This window comes from Pristis pectinata, chromosome 11, assembly GCF_009764475.1.
Source record: "Pristis pectinata isolate sPriPec2 chromosome 11, sPriPec2.1.pri, whole genome shotgun sequence".
In the NCBI taxonomy this organism is placed as follows: Eukaryota; Metazoa; Chordata; class Chondrichthyes; order Rhinopristiformes; family Pristidae; genus Pristis; species Pristis pectinata.
In genome coordinates, this window is record NC_067415.1 from 16,646,694 (window position 1) to 16,667,386 (window position 20,693).

Below are 20,693 nucleotides of genomic sequence, written 5' to 3' on the forward strand. Positions count from 1 at the left end.
TCACCAAATAATACTTGTACCTTATGTCAAGCTTGCCTCCCATAAACTAACTTTTGACCCCCGACTTAACAACTGACCTATTCTCGTCGATGATCCATCGTAGCTTGTTGCCTCAAGATAACTCTTCTCATTCAGTAGCAAGTCATTGGCACAAATTATACTTTCCGTCAAACAGCCAAGCCCCATGCTGATGCCCTGTGCTGAATTTCATCAATGTCTGCCTTCACTGACTCTCGGTGTTTAAATCTAACTGAATCTTAGCACAAGTGGCAGGCACCTGAACCGAGTAGTCATGTCTTTTAGATACTTACTTTAACATTATCAAAGATGGACAAAGCAAATAATTGCTGTGACAAAAGCAAAAGAGAGTAGATGCTGGAAATCTAGACCTAAAACAAAATGCTCAAAATACCCAGATTATTATATGGCTTATTTGGAAAGAGAAATGGTGTCGGTGCTTAAGGTCGTCAACTGGAAACATCAACTCAATTTCTTTTTTCCATAAATACAGGCCAACTTGCTGAGTATTTCTGGTACTTTTTATTTTTGTTGGGGCAAAGCCCAAAATGAATCAATAAGGTATTACAAGCAAGTTGAACAAAAAGAATAATGCAAAATAAGGAACACTCCATATTTCACATATTAGTAGGCTATTTCCCGTGACAACTACCCAACAACTTTTTTTCTTCACAGCTTAAAATGACCACTGACCATCTATCACTATTGGTATGAGATTTCCAAGATGGATCTAATTTTTATTTTCATTTACAGTCTATGTGGAAATTAACAGGCAACAGATGTTTTAATTACCTAGCTTTGTTATCTCAAGAGCCTTTCTTTATCTCAGAAGATTTTTGAATAGACAATACATGCAAACACATTTTAAGATATCCTTATGAGAATATTTCTGATAAGCGTCCAGAAATACATCAGAATTGTTCCCAAATACTGCCAAGTGCAGTAACTTATTGGTAGTAGTCTGAGGATAAGAACATCAAAACCAAAATCATAGACTCATCTGGCATGTCTGGGAAGAGGAAAACATGTCGAAGGACCTCTGAGACATTTGGAAAAATTTTGGAATCAATTATTTAGGGAAAACCAGAACATTTGAAAGTAATAACCTGATCAAGTACAGTCAGCATAGCTTCACAAACAGGAAATTATGCCTGACAAAGTTATTAAAGTTACTGAAGAAGTTTCAGCCAAAGTGGCTGGAGGGAAAAGAGGAGATAGTTGGATTTTCAAAGTTCAACATGGTGCTACACAGGTTACTTTGCAAGAGGTCACAGTATGGGAGGCAATTTATTAGCACAAATGGAAGATTGGCCAAATAGCAGTAAACAGCAAGAAGCGATGAGGGGCTCCTTTTCAGATTGGCAACCTGTAATCAGTGGGGTGCCAGATGCTGGGATGGCAGCTACGTACAACGTGCACCAATTTCCAACAGAAATGCTGGTAGGTTTAACTGGCTGTTGTAAATTGCTCCTGATGTGGTTGAGTGGCAGGAGAATCAAGAGGGAATTGATGGGCATGTGATAGAGAACAAGTTGCAGGGATATAAAAGTGGGAGAATTAAACTGTTGGGAATGCTTTGAAAGATGGTAACCCAATGGGCTGAATGTCCTCCTCCTAAGTTGCAAGAAAATTTGAAAAATCAACGATTTAGAAGGAAGTGAATGTTCTGTAGTCAGATCTGCAGATGTTACAAAAGCAGGTGGGAGGAGGATTCAAACAGTTTAGAGATAGGTTTTGAAAGTTTTGGTTAAGACTTTGACTTGGAAAAACGTGACATTATTCACGCTGGAAGGAAGAATGATAAAACAAATTCTAATTTAAATGGAGAAAGTCTGGTGAAAGCTGCAGCAGAAAGGGATTTGCGGGTCCTCACATGAAACACAAAGTTAGCATACAGGTGTAGCAGGTAGTCAGGATGGCTAATGGAATGATGGCTTTGATTTCAAGAAGTTTAAGTGTAGTGGTAGGGAAACCCTACTGTAATTGTTCACAGAACCAACGAGACCATATCTAGAGTACTGCAAACAGTTTTGATCCTTTTATTTAAGAAAGGATATGTTAACATTGGAGGCAGTTCGTTATAAGGCAACGCCTTCATACTGCAATTATCTGGGTATGAAGAGATTGGCTTATGAAGAAACAATGTACAGACTGGGTCTGTACTCATGGTTTTTCTGTCTTCTAAATTCCAATCTAAGTGAAACAAACAAGGTTCATAAGGGGCTTTTTACAGGTATATGCTGGGAGGATGTTTCCCCTAGTGGGAGTGTCACAGGCCACAGTATCAGAATACAAGGAGGTGCCCATTTAAGACAAAGATGAGAAAGAATGTCTTCTCTTAAAAGGTTGCGGGTCTTTGGAAGACCTTGCGTAAGAAAGTTAGGGAAGCCAAATGCTTAAATATATTTGAAACCAACTTTGATCTTTATTCAGAAAGGGAATCAAAGGTTATGGGGAGAGGGCAGTAAAATTGGATCAGCCAAAGACCTCACTAAATGGTGGAGAAAGCATGGGGGGGGGGGGTGGGGGTAGGGAGTGGGCTGAACATCCTACACCTGCAGCTATTTCTTATCGTCTTATGGTCACACCTCCACTGAGCTCCCTGTTGGAAAGGAGCTAATCTACAGGATGAATGGAAGTGTTAAGAAAACCAAGATCATCCCAACTTCAGTCATCCAGCTGCAATACCTGAACTTTTATCTACATCCAGCTCAGCAAGCCGAGCTCCAAGTCAGTTTGCTCACTAGAATGTTTGCAAGAACAAGCCTTGCACTAAACATTCAGAAAACAAAGGTCCTCTACTAATCTATCCGTGCACAACACCGTCCTCTGACGGAGATCTAACATGAAAAAATGGGCCAGAAAATGGTAGATGGAATTTAATGCAGACAAGTGTGAGGTGTTGCATTTTGGAAGGACAAATCAAGGTAGGACATATACAGTAAATGGTAGGGCACTGAGGAGTGCAGAGGAACAAAGGGATCTGGGAGTTCAGATACATAATTCCCTGAAAGTGGCATCACAGGTAGACAGGGTTGTAAAAAAGGCTTTTGGCATCCTGGCATTCATAAATCAAAGTATTGAGTATAGGAGTTGGGATGTTAGGGTGAGGTTGTATAAGACATTGGTGAGGCCAAATTTGGAGTATTGTGTGCAGTTCTGGTCACCTAACTATAAGGAAGGATATCAGTAAGATTGAAAGCGTGCAGAGGAGATTTACTAGAATGTTGCCAGGTCTTCAGGAGTTGAGTTACAGGGAAAGATTGGACAGGTTAGGACTTTATTCCTTGGAGCACAGAAGAATGAGGGGAGATTTGATATAGGTTTACAAAATTATGAGGGGTATAGACAGAGTTAATGCGAGTAGGCTCTTTCCACCTAAATTAGGAGAGATAAGTACAAGAGGACATGGCTTTAGGGTGAAAGGGGAAAGGTTAAGGGGGAACATTAGGGGGACCTTCTTTACTGAAAGAGTGGTGGGAGTGCGGAACAGGCTGCCATCTGATGTAGTAAATGTGGGCTCACTTAAGTTTTAAGAATAAATTGGATAGATACATGGACAGGAGAGGTCTGGAGGGTTATGGACTGGGTGCAGGTAAATGGGACTAGCAGAATAACGTTTCGGCACAGACTAGAAGGGCCGAATGGCCTATTTTCTGTGCTGTAGTGTTCTATGGTTCTATAAGATCCTGGAAAACATTGACCACTTTCTACATTTTGGGCGCTACTTCTCAGCGAAGGCAAGCATTGATTATGAAAATTCACCATCTTTGGTTTTTTTAAAACCTTGAGCCGTTTCTGTTTTAGGCCATGGTAGACTGAGTTTTGTGCTGGTTTTTTTGATCTAATGGTCTTGTGCTTCTGAAACATGGACAGTCCACAACAGGCACCGCCAAAGCTGCCTTCATAAAATGATCCAACTCCACTGGCAGCATAAGTAAATTAACCAGAACCTTACCCCAAGCAAATATCAAGGCTATTATCATATTCGAGAGAGCCACTTTGTTAGCATGCCCAACAGCAGACTCCCAAAATATGCACTCTACTCTGCCACGGCAAGAGATTAATAAGAGGAAAGGGAAAACACTTCAAGCAATGTCCTCAGAGCCTCCTCGGAAAAATCTGATATTCTCAGCAAATTGTGGTAATCCCTGCCATGACCAATGAAAATGGAGAAGCAGCATCTGGATTAGCACTGAGAATCTTTGGTCTCTTTGTCAGGAGCCACAGAAGCCCAATGAAAATGGGGAAGGAGTACACCACCTCCCAGATGACCGAACCACCATCTCCATCAAGCATCTTCTGCCCCACCTGTGACAGAGCTTGAAGATCCCACATTGGTCTCATCTGCCACAGAAAAATCCACAGAAATGGAAGTCATCCTTTTTCCCCCAAATTATTGTCTATGGTTATGATTGACACAGTCCAAGAACCTAGTTCAGTCACTTGGAATCTTATCCTATTATTTCCACAAATATTACCCAATTGATTTGTTAAGTTCCCCAATAATAATATTTATTAAACCATAACATCTTCAGAACATCTTCAATTCTCAATGCTTCTTGATAAAGAAGTCGACCCTGCTGTCATAGACAGTACAGGACAATGTCTGTCCTGAGCACGATGCCAAATTAAAATAATCCCTTCTGCCTGCTCATGATGCAGATCCCTCCACTCCCTGCATATCTAAAAGCCCCTTGAACACCACTTTTGTATCTGCTTCTACTACCACCCATGGCAGCGCATTATAGGCACCTCCCACTATGTAAAAACTTGACCCGTACATCATCTTCAAACTTTCCCCCTCTCAACTCAAAGCAATGCCCTCTACATTCAACACTTCTACCCTGGGAGAAAGATCTCAGCTGTCTACCCTATCCCACAAGTTTATAAACTTCTATCAGGTCTCCCCTCAGCCTCCAATGCTCCAGAGAAAAGAATGCAAGTTTGTCCAACTTCTCCTTATAGCTAATACCCTCTAATCCAGGCAGCATCCTGGTATACCTCTTCCGAACCCTTTCCAAAGCCTCCACATACTTCCTGCAATGGAGTGGCCAGAACTGCACATAATACCACAAGTGCGGCCTAATCAAAGTTTTATATAACTGCAACATGACTTCCTGACTCTTATACTCTATGCCCCTAGTAATGCCTTATTTACCATCCTACCTACATGTATGGCCACTTTCAGGGAGGTATGGACTTAGACCCCAAGATCCATCTGTACATCAATTTTGTTAAGGGTCCTGCTATTAACTGTATACTTCCCCCTTACACTTGACCTGTCAAGTCAGCTTCCATTTGAGATGACACCACATTAATTTCCAAAAAAAATCAATAATCAGAGCTCTTGGCTCAATATTGGGCCATCTCTTCCTTTGGTAATTTTAATCATCTCCATAACTGTTGTGTAGACTTTTGAAAAGATCCATCTCAATTTGCCTGTAAATGCTCAATTTAACATTCACAATAATCACGGTTTCTATAAAATTATTAAACAAGAAGAAAAAAAAACACAAAATATCTGAGAAGTAACAATCTAAATTAGGTTTTATTCTTTGTTCTCGTAATGCATAATTTTCTCAGCTCATTCTCTTTTCTTCATTATAGCTTTGCACACTTCCTTTTTGCGTCACCTGCCCAGCTCCCTTCCCAAAATATTCCTGCAATGCACATTCTTCTATCTTCTAATTACCATCAGCTGTGTGATTACATTATTGCATTGACTATAATGAAGAAAATATTCCTGAGCACAAAATATATAATCCACATTTAAAGAGTAAAAAAAAGCAAATATTTCAGCATTTTGTTGAATTCTGTTCAAAAAACCCTGTAGCTCTATGGCCTCTATGGTAAATGCTATGGACATATACATCTTCAAAAGTTCATTCAAGTCCGAGGTTTTTTTTTATTAACATCCTCGAAATCTGTAGAATGTGTATTTCTCTATTGTCAGTTCTTTTAAAGCTTTTCTTTTATGCATCACCCATTATAAATTTGTAAATGACTATTTCCCCATTCACAATTTCTACACCATAGTTTTTGTGGCTCCTCCCTGCCATCCTCTCATTTTTCCCCTTCCTAGCTTTACACAATCAAAGCCCATGAAGCCTTCATAGATCTCTTTAGGAAAATAGCTGTTCCAATTACTATCTAATTATATTCTGAATAACACAAATGCCATGTTGGACACATTAACTTCCAACATTTATTTTTTGTTATGTACATTGTACATTTAAGAAATTGTAGCTTTGAATAAGTAACAATAAATAACTAAATCCAGGGATTATACTCCAATTTAAAACCATTTAAATGCAAGGATTAAAGTGGGATCATTATAAAACGCAGGTTCAGCATACGTGTAGGGCAGTAACCATATTGATACTATCAATGCTGGTAGAAGAAAAGGCACAAAAGCAGTACAAAATGTAGAAAAATCCAGCAAGAGTTAGCACTTGGGGGCGGGGGGGAATGAATTAAAAAGATTGAAAAGCAAAATCATCTCCATTGATCTACCAACTGTACCAAATATTGGAACCGCCACCTTTTACCATATTATTCATTGAACCAGTTTAATTAGAGAAGCAAGGGGTCACAAATGGATTAAGATTAATGCACCAAATCTAACAATCCAAATCATACTGTTTTATCAATGAGTGGGGAAAACAATTACATTCAGAAGCCCAGGTTTGCCAAGATTCAGGAAACTGTAATGGGACAAAAACCCCAGTTCAATGAAGATTACCGCTATGAATAAACAATGTGTAAAGAAGGGGCTCAGTAATCTATGAGAAGTGGAACAGTAGATTAATATTACAGAACTACTGACAAAAAAGATAAAAATGCATATTTTGGTTGTAATGATAAATGGATTACAGTTGTCCTGAAACCAGATCTAATAGTTTTTTCGCCTGTCTTAATGCTAACAAACTAATGAATATTCTGGAAATACTTCATGTTGAGGAATGCACAAAGCAGAAAAATTAATTCATTTGTCATCAACTGATCTAAAAACACACCAAGCTGTAATCTTCTGTTAAGATAATGATGAGAACAACGATACTCTGTTATTCGCGCTCAAATGATATGGCAACTTCAATAAAGATTGTTCAAACTCAAAAATCTAAATGATGCTGTCAGAGCTCTGCTTCTTTACTGTTATTTTTGCAAAAATTGCAACCTGCTGTCTGGTACACCACTGAAATGAATGACATACTTGGTAGGTAGGTGCAAATTAAATCTTACAACTTAAATTGAAACTGTGAGAGGAACTCAGCGAGTCAGGCAGAAACCGTGGAGGGAAATGGACAGTTGGTGCTTTGGGTTTAGACCCTTCATCTGGACTGAAAGAGTAGAGGGGAGATAGCCAGTTACCCGAGCAACACACACAAGAAGTGCTGGAGGAACTCAGCAGGTCAGGCAGCATCTATGGAGGGAAATAAACAGTCACTGTTTCAGGTCGAGACCCTTCATCAGGACTGAAAAGGAAGCAAGAATAAGGAGGTCGGGGGAGGGGGAGGAACATGTGCAGGAAGGTGATAGGCAAATCCAGGTGAGGGGGAAAGGTAGGTGGGTGGGGGAGGGGGGAGATGTAAGAAGCTGAGAGGTGACAGGTAGAAGAGCAAAGGGCTAGAGGAGGAGGAATCAGGTAGGAGACGGCAGGGAACCATGGAATAAAGGAAGTGGGCAATAGATGGACAGCTCATGAGAGCAGGTGAAGGGGGCCACAGGAATGAGGGAAGACAAAGGTGGGGGGGGAGGGGAAGGAGAGAAAAAAGGGGAGGGGAAGAAGAGGGGAGGGGTTACTGGTAGTGCACCTCATATTTTGCCTTGGTAGTTTCCAACCTGATGGCCTCAACGTTGATTTCTCTAACTTCTGGCAAACCCTCCCCTCTTCTCCCCCTTTTTTCCTCCCTCCTTCCCCCCCCCCCCCCAATGACCTGCCCATTTATTCCCCACCTCCTTCCCTTTATTCCATGGAACACTGCCTTCTCCTATCGGATTCCTTCTTTTTCAGCCCTTTGCCTCTTCTACCTATCATTCCTCAGCTTCTTAACATCTCCCTCCTCCCCCACCCACCTGGACTCACCTATCACCACACCTACCTATCACCTGCCTACATGTACTCCTCCCCCCTCCCCTGACCACCTTATGCTGGCTTCTGCCCTCTTCCTTTCCAGTCCCGATGAAGGGTCTCGACCCGAAACGTCGACTGTTTATTCCCTCCGTAGATGCTGCCTGACCTGCTGAGTTCCTCCAGTACTGTGTGTTGCTCCAGATTCCAGCATCTACAGAATCTCTTGTGTACCTGAACTCCTAGTTACAAGCTATTTTGTTTCCCCCTCCCATAACGATCGATCTGCCCTCTGCCTCCTCCACTGCCAGGGCAAGGCCAAATGCAAAATGGACGAACAGCACCTTGTATTCCACTTAGCTCCAGCCCCCATCACCCAGTTTCATTCCTTTTTTTTTTACACTGTTACGGACTCAGTGAAAGTCCCTTTAAGATAGAGAGTGTGTGTGTATGTGTGTGTGGGGCGTGCTTACGTCAATAGAAGATAAAGGACGTAATGACGTTGTTGAAGAAGTAAGAAGAAGAAGAAGAAAGAGAGAGAGAGAGAGAAGGGAGAGAGACACCAGCCTGCTTGTTTTCTCTATCGATGGATGAGAAACAATAACTGTGTTTGCCACTGAAATCCATGTATGGAAGTTGGAAGTAATCCGGTGGAGTTCACTTTGTTGCTGACCTGTAGAAGGAAACAGGTATTTGTGTGTGGACGACCACGGTTCGGATGCTTTTCGGGGTGAGGAAGTCACTACCGAGTAAACACTGAAGTGTCGTTTGGGTTCCATCGTGGAACATTTGGATTTCGTATGTACTCTCTCTATGTTTTTCTACATCTACATCTTATCTTCAGACAACGGTGGTTGTTGAAGAAGCCCTTGCTCATGTTTCACCTTATGGCTTGCGGAACTGAACTTTAAGAACCATTCAGGAACTGGGAGTTTTGGACTTTGTCACACACACACACACGACGAGTTTAGTTTTGGGGTTAACGTTCGAGGTTCAACATTTTTGAATTCTAACATACTAACATTTTTTTTTAACTTTTATTTTACGTATTATCATAAGTAGTGATTAATAAAATAGTTTTTAACACTGAATCATGCTCAGTGTGTTTCTTTTGTTGCTGGTTTGTGACAACACCCATCACCCATGCACTCCTCCCACTGGGTCCCCTATCTCTTCCCCCCACTGTTCCCATCTGCCCACCATCCCTCCCTTATTTGGTTCCACTCTTCACCTCACTTTTTATTGGATTTCACAAGCTGCAGCCGTGATTGTCTCCATTTATCACCACCCAGTCTCTGTCACTATCTCCACCTTCCCTCCCCCACCCGACTCCGTCTGCCAGTCAACCCCTCCTCACCTGGGCTCACCTATTGCTTGCTGGATCTTGCCCCACCCCTCCACCTCTTTACACTGGCTATCTCCCCTCTACTCTCGTAATCCAGATGAAAGGCCTCGACCCGAAACATTGGGTCCATTTCCCTCCACACATGCTGTCTGACCCACCGAGTTCTCCAGCAGCTCATTTTTTGCTCCAGATCCCAGCTCTGCAGTCTCGCGTCTCCAACTTAAGTCGAAGTCTTGTTTCTCTTGCTCTACACACCTTCCAAATGATATAATAACTATTCATTATTATCAGCCTCCGGCACTGAAAATTAACTATTAAAATTGTGGACTCTCATTTCACCAGGTTTTAGTTATTGAACATTAAGTGTAGAATTTTAAACTTACCTTTTATCTAGCTAATCTTTATTTCCTTTCCCAACTCCAACTTAACATTCAGTTCAGTGTTTTCAGTCAGTCCTTGCATTAATTTTATAACTTTTCAAGTTAATTGGTTCAGATGACACACAATTGTTTGCCTTGAGCATTATGGCACCAGATGCCCAATTTTATCAGCTTGTAATTTCAGCAACTTGCCAAATGTAATGTATAGGTAGATCCAATAAACAAGACACACTGTTAAAACTCAGGTTCATATGAATCATGGGACAATAATATGGGTTACTCATTTGTATTTGGTTCCGTAAGTGACAATATTACAAAACATATTGGTGTAAACATACCTACCTTTTGCTGGTCAGGAAATCAAACGTCACACACAAATACTCTGAGCCAAGGGGACAGGTACTACACACCATTCATTTGGGGTGGAGTCATCGACCTTGAATGTAAAGTAAGTGTAGGTAAGTATTTTATTTATTTGATTTTATGATGTTAATTAATTTCTAGTATTTTTAGTGCCAATTAGCACTGTTCTAAAATGTTTGATTAGATCTCTCTGCCTTATGAGATGGTCATGTTAGTTAGGCTTTCTGGAAAAACTCCAGGACAAATGTAGTTGGTGGGCTTGATTGGGAACAATCTGGCTTAACGTGGACAAAACATTAATGAGAGATGTACAAAGTATGATTGTGTTCCTTCTATTAAATTGACAGAAACATGGTGCAAGTGTGCCAAACAGTTGAAACAACAGTCCAACAAATTCAGAGACACTAGAATATTCTTACAGCAAGAACAATAATACAATGCTTTCTATACATTTGTCTTGATATTAATCTATGTTGTTCAGAGGCATGGACTATTTTGTTTACATCCAGTAGACCCAACATACCCAACATTTTCCCCAAATGTTATAATTGAACAAATACAACACACTACGCCCTTAACATGCCAAGGAGAAATTGCAAATCATGCTTTTAATGAATAAGCAGTTATGTTTTTCCTTTAAGCATCAATTGTGCAAGAAGGGCAATTTCCAACATATTCATTATAACCTGCTAACAGTTTCCTCATCAAATTAAATGCAGCACTGGCCTACTGTGTCACAAAGGACTCAAGAGACACAAGATGCTGGAATCTGGAGCAAAAAAAATTTATCTGCTGGAGGAACTCAGCATATTGAGCAACATCTGTGTGGGGGGGGGGGGGGAGGGGCGCGGGGGAATGAATTGTTGACATTTCAGGTCAAGACCCTGCATCAGGGCAGAGAGTGGAAAGGAAGGATAGCGGTATAAAGAAGGGGGGAGGGGAACAGTTGAGACGGAGGCAGGTGGGTTATAGGTGGATGCAGGCAAGGAAACAAAAATGGTAATGGAGCCAGATGTGGGGAGGGTGAAGGTGGAATCCTGAAGTGGCCTCCTCTACATTGGCGAGACCAGACTCGATAGGTTAATTGGCAATTGTAAATTGCCCATAGTACCAAGGTGAGTGGGTGGGGGGGGGGGGGGGGGGGGGGGGGGGAAGAAAAAAAAAGAGTTGATGAAAACATGGGGAGAATGAAAGGGAAATGGTAATTAGTATAAATGGGTGGTTGATGGTTGACACCGACTCAGTGGATCGAAAGGCCTGCTTTGGTGCTGTAGGTCTCTAGGACTCAATGAAAACAGCTTTCCCCTATCCATTCTGTTCAGACCTTTCATCAACTCTTCCCTCAGTCTTCTCCTCCCAACCTCTCTAATCTATACTTGTAACTGTACTCCCTCATCCTAGGAACTACTTCCATAAATTAGTTCTGGATCCTCTCTAATGCTTTCACATCTTTTCTGGAATGTGGTGACCAGAACTAAATACAGTACTCTTGCTGAGTCCATACTAAGGCTTTACAAAGGTTCAGCATAACTTCACTGCTTCTATACTCTATGCCTCTATTGATGAAGCCCAGAATTGTGCAAGTCTTATTAACCACTGCACTGTCACTTTCAATGATTTGTGCACATCTATCCTCAGGTCCTTCTGCCCCTTCACCTCTTTTAAAACAGAATCCTTTATTCTATGTTGGTTCTCCTCATTCTTCCAACTGAAATGTTTCACCTCACATTAAACTTGACCTGCTAGCTTATATCCTCTGTTGCAATAATTATCCATAATGATGCTAAATTTTGTGTCATCTTCAAATTTAAAAATTGAGGCTTGCAACCCCAAGTCCAGAACATAAATGTAGATCAATAAGAGAAATGAACCCAACACCAATCTCTGGGGAACACCAATATTCACCCTCCCTCCATCCAAAAAACAACCACTGATCATGACCCCTGATTGTCTTACAATTAACCAACTTAAAAAGCTTTACCACCACCAAGGTTAAATTGACTAGCCTGCAGTTACTGGGCTTATCCTTACTCATTTCCTTTTTAAACAAGGGAATAACATTCACTGTTCTCCAGTCCTCTGGCATCTCCCCCATATCCAAACAGTACTGGAAGATCATGATTAATTACTCCGTGGCTTCCTCCAGTACTGCCCTCGAAATCCTATAATGCATCCTAATTGGTCCTGGTGGCTTATCTATTTTAAGATCAACCAACTTTTTTAATACCTCCATGCTATCAATGAAAGATAAGGTTATTACAAATAAACAGCAATAAAAAAGAGGCTTGCAGCTGAAAAGTGACAGAGGGAGGGGCAGGTGCAAACATTGTTTATAGAGATGAAAAAAAAAATCAGACATCAAACTGGAAGAGGAACACAATTCAAGGTTACAAACGGTCTGGTCAGGGATGAAGATAGAGTGGGCAGCAAGGATACGAGGTTGCCATTGAAAATGCGTTTAGTCCTCTGATAAATTTACTAAGGCAAATTGTGTATCATCAAATTTGGACATTAAAAAAGCAGACAAAACTGCTGAGGTAGGACAGGGCTTAACTGTGAAGTAGTGTAACAATTTATAATGAATACTGCCCACCCAACACATCAATAATATACCCAAAAGGCCTCAAATAGATGAAAAAGAGATAAAAATGGATTCTTCTAAAGGCAGTGACATCCGAGGAAATGCATATTAATATGCTATGGAAAGCACAACTTCACTTGAGAAAGAATAATCCTAGAATCAGGGTTCACTGAGAGGGACATTGTGTTCTAAGCAGATTTGGACAATAATCTCATATTACTCAGCACAAGGGAAAGGATGCCTATAACCTAGGATGCATGTTAGGGAAAAGATCAGCAGCACCGTAGAATTTAATAGGTTTAAAAGCCATGCTTATATGTTAAGTGGCAAAAATCATACTCAAATTAAATAAAACAGCATTGGTACAAAAAAACTATTAGATAAGCAGCATTACTGGTGTACCTCAAAGTAATTCAATGGATTAAAATGCATTCTAAGATTCATTTAGCAAAATATAATCATTCCTTTTTTTTTCTCAGAGGGACAGTTGAAGTCAGCCTTTGTACTTTTGATCTTTGCAGTTTCGAAGTGCTGTTTTTATCTGCAGTTTCTGCAATACATCTGTTTCACACTGCCCATTCCAACCTTGCAGCTACGACTTGTCTTTTCACAGCTCACATTACACATTTTGTTCATTCTCATCAATACTGCACTACAAATTACATTTTTATCAATGTTACTAAATTACCAATAAAATACCAACCTTCCTTTCATGATTGCTTCAAAACTACAATTGCTGAAATTGCAGTCTACCGCATTGAACACCATGGCAGAAAAGCCAAAGATTAGGCAGCACAGACTAGAACTTGCAGATGCTAAAGCATGTAGATCACAGTGCAAAATTATAAAACAGCTAACTCTGAAAAATAAATGTGTGATAATGGGTGAACTCAACTGTTAAAAATTAAATTCTTTACATATTTTATTAAAGTTTGCATTGTCACAAGACTACATAGCGGAGGGAGTTGACAAGAATATTGGCAGAAGGTAAACATAAAAAGGAAGTGTATATTTGAACTGGGACTGATTGCTTATCACCCCGATCTAACCAGAAGTTTTACTGATACTACATTGCATGATGTGTTGGAGTTGACTCTTGATTATCCATTGTAACAGAGAGAAGCACTACTATGGATAATACAAAAATACAGATAATACAAATGAGCACTCTAAAACAGCAACAGTCTATCTACCATGATCATGGGCTCCAGGCCTGACCTGAAGTAGCACCTTGGATACTAGACCCCATTGATTCCATTGAGACTTGTAGTACACTACTGGAGCCAAAAGAGGCAACCTGGTTTTCCCACAAGTACTTTTTCTTCAGTTTAAGTATTTTTAATCAACTTTTATTGTAAAAAGGTTGTACAATTTTTTTTACAATTTTAGATGTCTCTGAATGCTTAGAAACTTAAATAACTTAGAAACTTAAAATCAGTGATAGTTTTGACATAAAACAAACTTTTGCCAAATCTTTGAACTTAGAGGCAGGGCCTCCACACGAAACTGCCCTTGACCCAGTCACTGGAGAACTCACAGCTGGACTTGACAGGTTGGAAGGCTAGGGAAGCAGACCCCTGCATCTGACCCAGGCAAGCACAAGTGGATTGCAGCAAAGTGAACTTTGACTTAAAAAAGAGAAAATATATACAGTGAAAGGGAGTGGACAAAGGGAAGGAGAACCAAGTGCAAGATTTTGCTCAACTGAATGAAGATACCAGCACAAAGTGACAGGGATTGATCCTATGCACAGAATGTATGCAATTACCCTGCACTCACTGCATTTTGCTGGGGAAGTTGTCCTGTTTTAAAGGAAAGATACCAGAGAAGTTTTGATCACAAATAGTTTTTCTCAAGTTCATAAAAAAATTTTAAATCACTTATAAAAGGCTACAGTCTATGTTGAATCAAAGACCATTTCCTGCAAGTCCCACAAGTCATATTCCATCTCCAATTGGCATCAATAGACAGTTTTTGTTTTAAATGTCATATTCTTTCTCCTTTACTGATGGCTTTTATCTTGCTATCCTGTTATGCTGCCTTTCTTATTGACCAAGCAACAAATTGATGTTCAGTTAAGGGACTCCAGAGAGAAATCAGAAAGTAGGCAATGTGGAACTTAACAACAAAGAGATAAGGGCATTGATTTTGCCACTAAAAAAAATAAATGAAACACATCCCATTGAATTAATGGTGTAGAAGAGCAAAGATCAAGAAAAAGGATTCAGCTGTTAAAAGAATATCCAACAACAGGAGAATTTATTTTAATTATAATCTTCTCCTTGAATAACTTCGTAACAAAAGCTAACACAATAAATATTTACTAAAAATAATCCAATTTCTTCAAGAGCTCAAATCGCCAAGATCTTTAACTTTAGTGCATATACAAAGATAGTGTTCTCTCTGTAATCTAATAACCAAATAACACAAATTGCATGAAAAGTAAACCACATGTTCTTCTACACATCCTTCATTGTATTAATAACTGTTATTTGCCCATGCTCTTGTAATAGATCAACCTTCTTACCGATACTCAATCTCACTGTTTAGTCCCAATTAAATCAAAAATCACATTTCTACTTTAACATTACAAGTACTTTGAAATAAATTTTAGGTAATGTTTAAAAGTGTTGTCCATTCCACCCCAACTTTTAAACTTAAAAACAGTTTGGTGTAAAGAGAAGTTTCCCATTTTCAGATAAAATTGGGAATTGATTAACAAATAGTACTTCTAAGATCATTAGCTTGCTTCTAGGATGTCAAGAGACCACTTAAATACAATATCCCCTTCAACTTTCACACACTGTTGAAGGATGGAAAATTATGGCACACTCTACTTGACATCTTCACTGAAGCTCTGAATTGTTGAATTTATTCCCACTGGATGTACAGGTTTTACAAAGGTGAATGCTGATAAATATTATAAAGTCTTGATTACTTTGCAAGTATACCAGTGCTCAGTGCCAATAGAATTCTTTCAATATATTTGCTACTCTCCTTGTTTAGACCCAGGATCAGCAACCAGAGACTCCAGAGTCACAGTTGGTTCTTAAGGACTCATGTATGTCTCTTAAAGCACTTTCACGTCACCCCTGACATGAATCTGTTAAATATCCTTTGGTCACTAACCCCTTAATTCACATCACTACGGTTTTTGCATCCCTACAGTGTCCTCTCTTGTTCCATCTGGTTGCTCATCATGCCAAATGCCAATAGTTGGCCTGCCAACAGTCCCCACTTAAAAGGAGCAGACAGTGGCACCACTAAGCAGAGGTATCAGGAAGAGTGCACTGGAGGTCAAAGTTCAGAGGTAGAACTAGATTTTTTCTTCTGGCCATCCAGAACATGCCTGAAATTGGGCTCGAGAACAAGGACCTGACTGCGCCCAAGACTGGGAAACTGACTGGAGTGGATGTGTCATAGTATAACACAGATATAGTCTGTTACTCTCTTACTGTAAAACAATGGGATACAACATTGGTGGGCACAGGTGTCATTATATAATACTTGGACAATGTTGATGAGAAAAAGGTCTATCACAGCGTAGCATGGGTACAGTACTGATGGAAACATGTACATCATTATATAACATTGGTGTGTGGTACTGGTAGGCATTGATACACCATCATATAAACATGGGGTTCTCTGCTAATGGATACAAGTCTTTCAGTGGCTTTAAGAGCTGCTATGGACACAATGGGCTTTGAACTGCTATTCCAGCCAAGTTTCCATTCCTGATTTTACGCTCAAAGACAGGCAGATTTACATGAAATTGAGGATTTCAAACAAAGCTTTTGCTGCATGGTATAGTGGCTTCTGAGGTTGGATAAGGAAGAAATGTATCTGGCCTTCTGACTAGTGATGTGGGAAATGTATGCCCCACTGAAAGGAAGGTATGAGCAGCTAACCTTATATTAAAAAAAATTCAGCTCATGTATCTTGCTGAATGGCTTGATGCATTACCTTTACAGTTTACCTCTGAACATAGAGCTTACCACTTTCTCAGAAGCTCCATAGGTCTTGACTTTTAATTGGACCATTGCAGCAGCACTGTAGCATAGCAAATAGAGCTGCTTCCTCACAGTTCCAATGACCAGATTTCAATCCAGTCACTGTGTACTTTGCACAGTTTGCATGTTTACCCCCTGATCATGTGGGTTTCCTCTGAGCACTCCCATTTCCTCCCACATTCCACAGACATAGGTTAATTGGCCAATGTAAAACAAAAACTGCCCATAGTGTTGGTGGATGGTAGATTAATTGGCCAATGTAAAACAAAAACTGCCCATAGTGTTGGTGGATGGTAGAATCAATGGGAATGTACAAACAGGAAAATTTAGTGGGAGAATGGGATGGCTTTATTTGGCCCCATCTTGAACAGCACTCACTTAAGCTGGCCAATTCTTCTTCGGGCTCCAAAGGTGTCGCGCTGCAGACTCCTTTTCTCCCCCCACATGCCCATGGTGGTAAAATTAAAAGCATCCAAATCTAACACATTCTTTTCTCCTGTCCTTAAACCTCTGAAATCACTTGTCTTTCACAGACCTTCTTTCCTTCTACAGAGCTTTTAAAATCCAATCTATGTCTGGCATAATCACTTCTTCCCATTTTATCTTTCTCACCTCGTGGTGACTCTGCACTGGGTAGCTTTGACTTTTAAAGCATTTTCCCAACAGGAGAGAAAAAAGTCTTTTTGCATTCCCACTCATTAGCAAACAGGTGATTTGCTCTTACTGTTCGATAAGCATTCAAAGAATCATTAGGAGCAGATAAAATCAAATGTGATACTGAACAAAAACAGTAGTGAGAAAAGTAACAACCCAGTTTTCATCTCAGAGTCAGAAGATGGGGAGCTTCAAGTGCCACCTTATATTGAAATGCACAATTTTGCCCGAAACTTCAGTGTATGATTCTTAAAATAAAGCCAACAACATTATTTTAGTCCAACCATTAAATTACATGATCTACTTTGTCAGTTATAGCAGTCCAATTAATATTTGCAGCAAAACAATGATTATTAAATATTCAATACTCTACTATCTGTGAAGCTCATACACAAGATCCATTCTTGCATTATTTCTGTGGTTACCAAGCAAAACTGGTTTCCAGGTGTACGTTCAGACCCCACCACATCCTCACACATCTGTGCACCCACCACTATCCCCATACTCATCCATAAACTCTCTTGTTTCTACATCTCTGGATTTGCCCACTTCTGGTGCTATACTATCAGCCATCCAGGGGTGAACTTAATAGAGGTTTGTAAAATTGAGAGAGGCATAGATAGGGTATATAGTCAGTCTTTTTGCCTCAGAGTAGGGGAGTCTAAAACTCAAAAGCATTGGTTTAAGATAAAAGGGGAAAGATTTAAAGGGGATCTGAGAGGGAGGTTTCCCCCACACAGAAGGGTATACAGAATGAGCTGTCAGAGGAAGTGGCAGAGGAAGGTTCAATTACATTGTTTTAAAGACATTTGGACGTGAACATGTATAGGAAAGGGTTAAAGGGACATGGGTCGAATGCAGCCAATGGGCTAGCTTAGGTAGGCACCTTGGTCAGCATGCATAAATTGGGCCAAAGGGCCTGTTTCCTTGTTGCATTAACACTATGACCATGAAAAAAAACTAACCTATGAGAAAAAAATATCTTCAGCCAAGGAATTCCCTGAAAATTTTCATGAGAGAAACAGAAATTTAAAACAAACTGGTGTAATTGTTGATGTACAATTTATTTAGATATAAGCATCAAATATACCTATACCATGACCCCAAACCTATAATACACTATCTTCTTTTCAACTCCACTGGAGGAATTAATAAATTAACTTTAATAATATTCTTCTAATTTTAGAAAAAACAGTAAATACAGTATTGGACACTATGATCTTGCAGAGTGCTATGTTTGGTATATCTGGTGCATACAGTTGCATTCAGATGTTAATCTGGATCTTTTAAAAAAGCCTCATGGAAGTAACAGGAGTAGTACTGGTAACCAGCCTCTGTGGATTATTGCAAGACCACAAATAATTCAGTTCTAAATGGTAACCTGTCCTTGATAGGTATTCTGATTGTAAAGATAACGTGCTACAAGGGGCACTTCTATAAATTAAACTGCAGGAAAAGCACATCATTAAAACAGAACACTGCTCCATTTGCAAAACTTTGATTACACATAACCATTTAGTTAATTAAAAGAGTCTTCTTCTTAAAAATTGCAACCCCACAGTTGAAATTAGTTACTCAATGGAAATACCATAATAGAAGTTACCAAGAGATCACGTTCCTAGGATATAATCTGTATCGCGATTTTCCATAACATGAACCCTTGACCAAAATTTGTTGTCTCTTTTGAGATCCAAAGTTTTTACTAGTAAACTCTAATTTACTAAGTTCTTTTTTTCCTCACACAAGTTGGTAAGAGCAAATTTTTATTCCGGATCTCAAATTTTTTGTTAATGATTTACGAGTTCCATAAGGGTGAATTTCTGTTACCCAAATTGCCGTGTCGCGGGGGTACACTGTACTTTCCCTCTTCCATTAATAAATCACATGATCCACTGTCCGGATTCAGAGTTTTTCTGCACAGTAGATTGATTAGCAATACATCAATCAATAATCAAAATTCAATTGTATCTGCCACACAAATACTGTGGTTGCAAGGCAGATGTCAGGAAGGTGACAAAGTACTCTCCATGTGTCTGCATGGCTGCAGCTACAACAATGCTCAAAAAGCCCAACACCATCAAGGAGAAAGCATCCTATGCATTAAACATTAACTTCCTCCAGCAACTGTGCACCGCGTGTGCCCTATCTGCAAAATACGATGCTGCTACTTGCCTCGGCTGCTACAACAGCACCTTCTAAACCTGCAACCTTCACTGCCAAGACAATGGCAGCAGGCGTATGGGAACACCTGCAGATTTCCAGTCCCCAAGTCGCACATCATATCTGCCTTGGAAATAGATCACCCTCTTTCATTATCACCAGATCTCAATCCTGGATCTCCATATTCCACAGCATCATAGGAATATCTTCAATAAAAGGATCACAAGTGTGGCCCAAATCCCAATAAATGAATGAAAGAAAAGCAGAGTAACCTGGCCCAATTAAACTACTTCTGGATTACATAAATGCTACAACAACCCGATTTCCTTGGTGTATTAAACACTTTATACCCATGATAATAAATCAAGAATATCCTTGAATAAGGGCAGTGTGAACTTTAAAGGAAAATGCAGTGGTTTTAATACTGAATCAGTAATTCTGAGGTTGTTAACTCAAATCCCACCAAGAAAGTGAATACAACTAGGCTGATAATTTGTAGCTAGCTATCCACTGGTTGTAAAAACTCACTCTGTGCACATGTACTTGATGAAATGGATCCCACCATACCACTTCCATCCCTGGTCCATACCACTGTTTGCTGCATAGGGGCGCAGCTGGTAGTGCTGCTACCTCACAGCTGCAACAACCTGGATTCAATTCTGATCTCCAGTCCTGTCTGTGTGGAGTTTGCACATTCTCGCTGCCACTAACTGGGTTTCATAGAATCATAGAACAGTACAGCACAATACAGGCCCTTCGGCCCACAATGTTGTGCCAACCTTTAAACCTTGCCTAAGATTATCTAATCCCTTCCTCCCACATATCCCTCTATTTTAAATTCCTCCATATGCTTATCTAGCAATCTCTTGAACTTGACCAATGTACCTGCCTCCACCACCAGCTCAGGCAGCGCACTCCATGCCCCAACCACTCTCTGGATATCTCCCTTGAACTTCCTGCCCATTACTTTAAAGCCATGCCCTCTTGAATTGAGCACTGGTGCTCTGGGAAAGAGGTGCTGGCTGGCCACTCTATTTATTCCTCTTAATATTTTATACACCTCTATCATGTCTCCTCTCATCCTCCTTCTCTCCAAAGAGTAAAGCCC

General features: G+C 40.1%; 1 protein-coding gene across 16 annotated transcripts in view; it reads right to left on the reverse strand.

Moving 5' to 3' along the window:
• The window catches only part of LOC127575749 (inositol polyphosphate-4-phosphatase type I A), a 165,021-nt gene that overhangs the window by 118,771 nt on the left and 25,557 nt on the right, over positions 1–20,693 (reverse strand). For 11 of the 16 annotated variants that reach the window (XM_052025796.1, XM_052025790.1, XM_052025795.1 and 8 more), the window contains one exon: positions 10,160–10,253. The exons of 4 other annotated variants lie outside the window; for them this stretch is intronic. The gene's annotated coding sequence lies outside the window, so the exon portion shown is untranslated. Of the gene's footprint in view, positions 1–10,155; positions 10,254–20,693 lie in introns of all 16 variants that reach the window. One more of the 16 variants, XM_052025782.1, reaches the window with a different exon arrangement.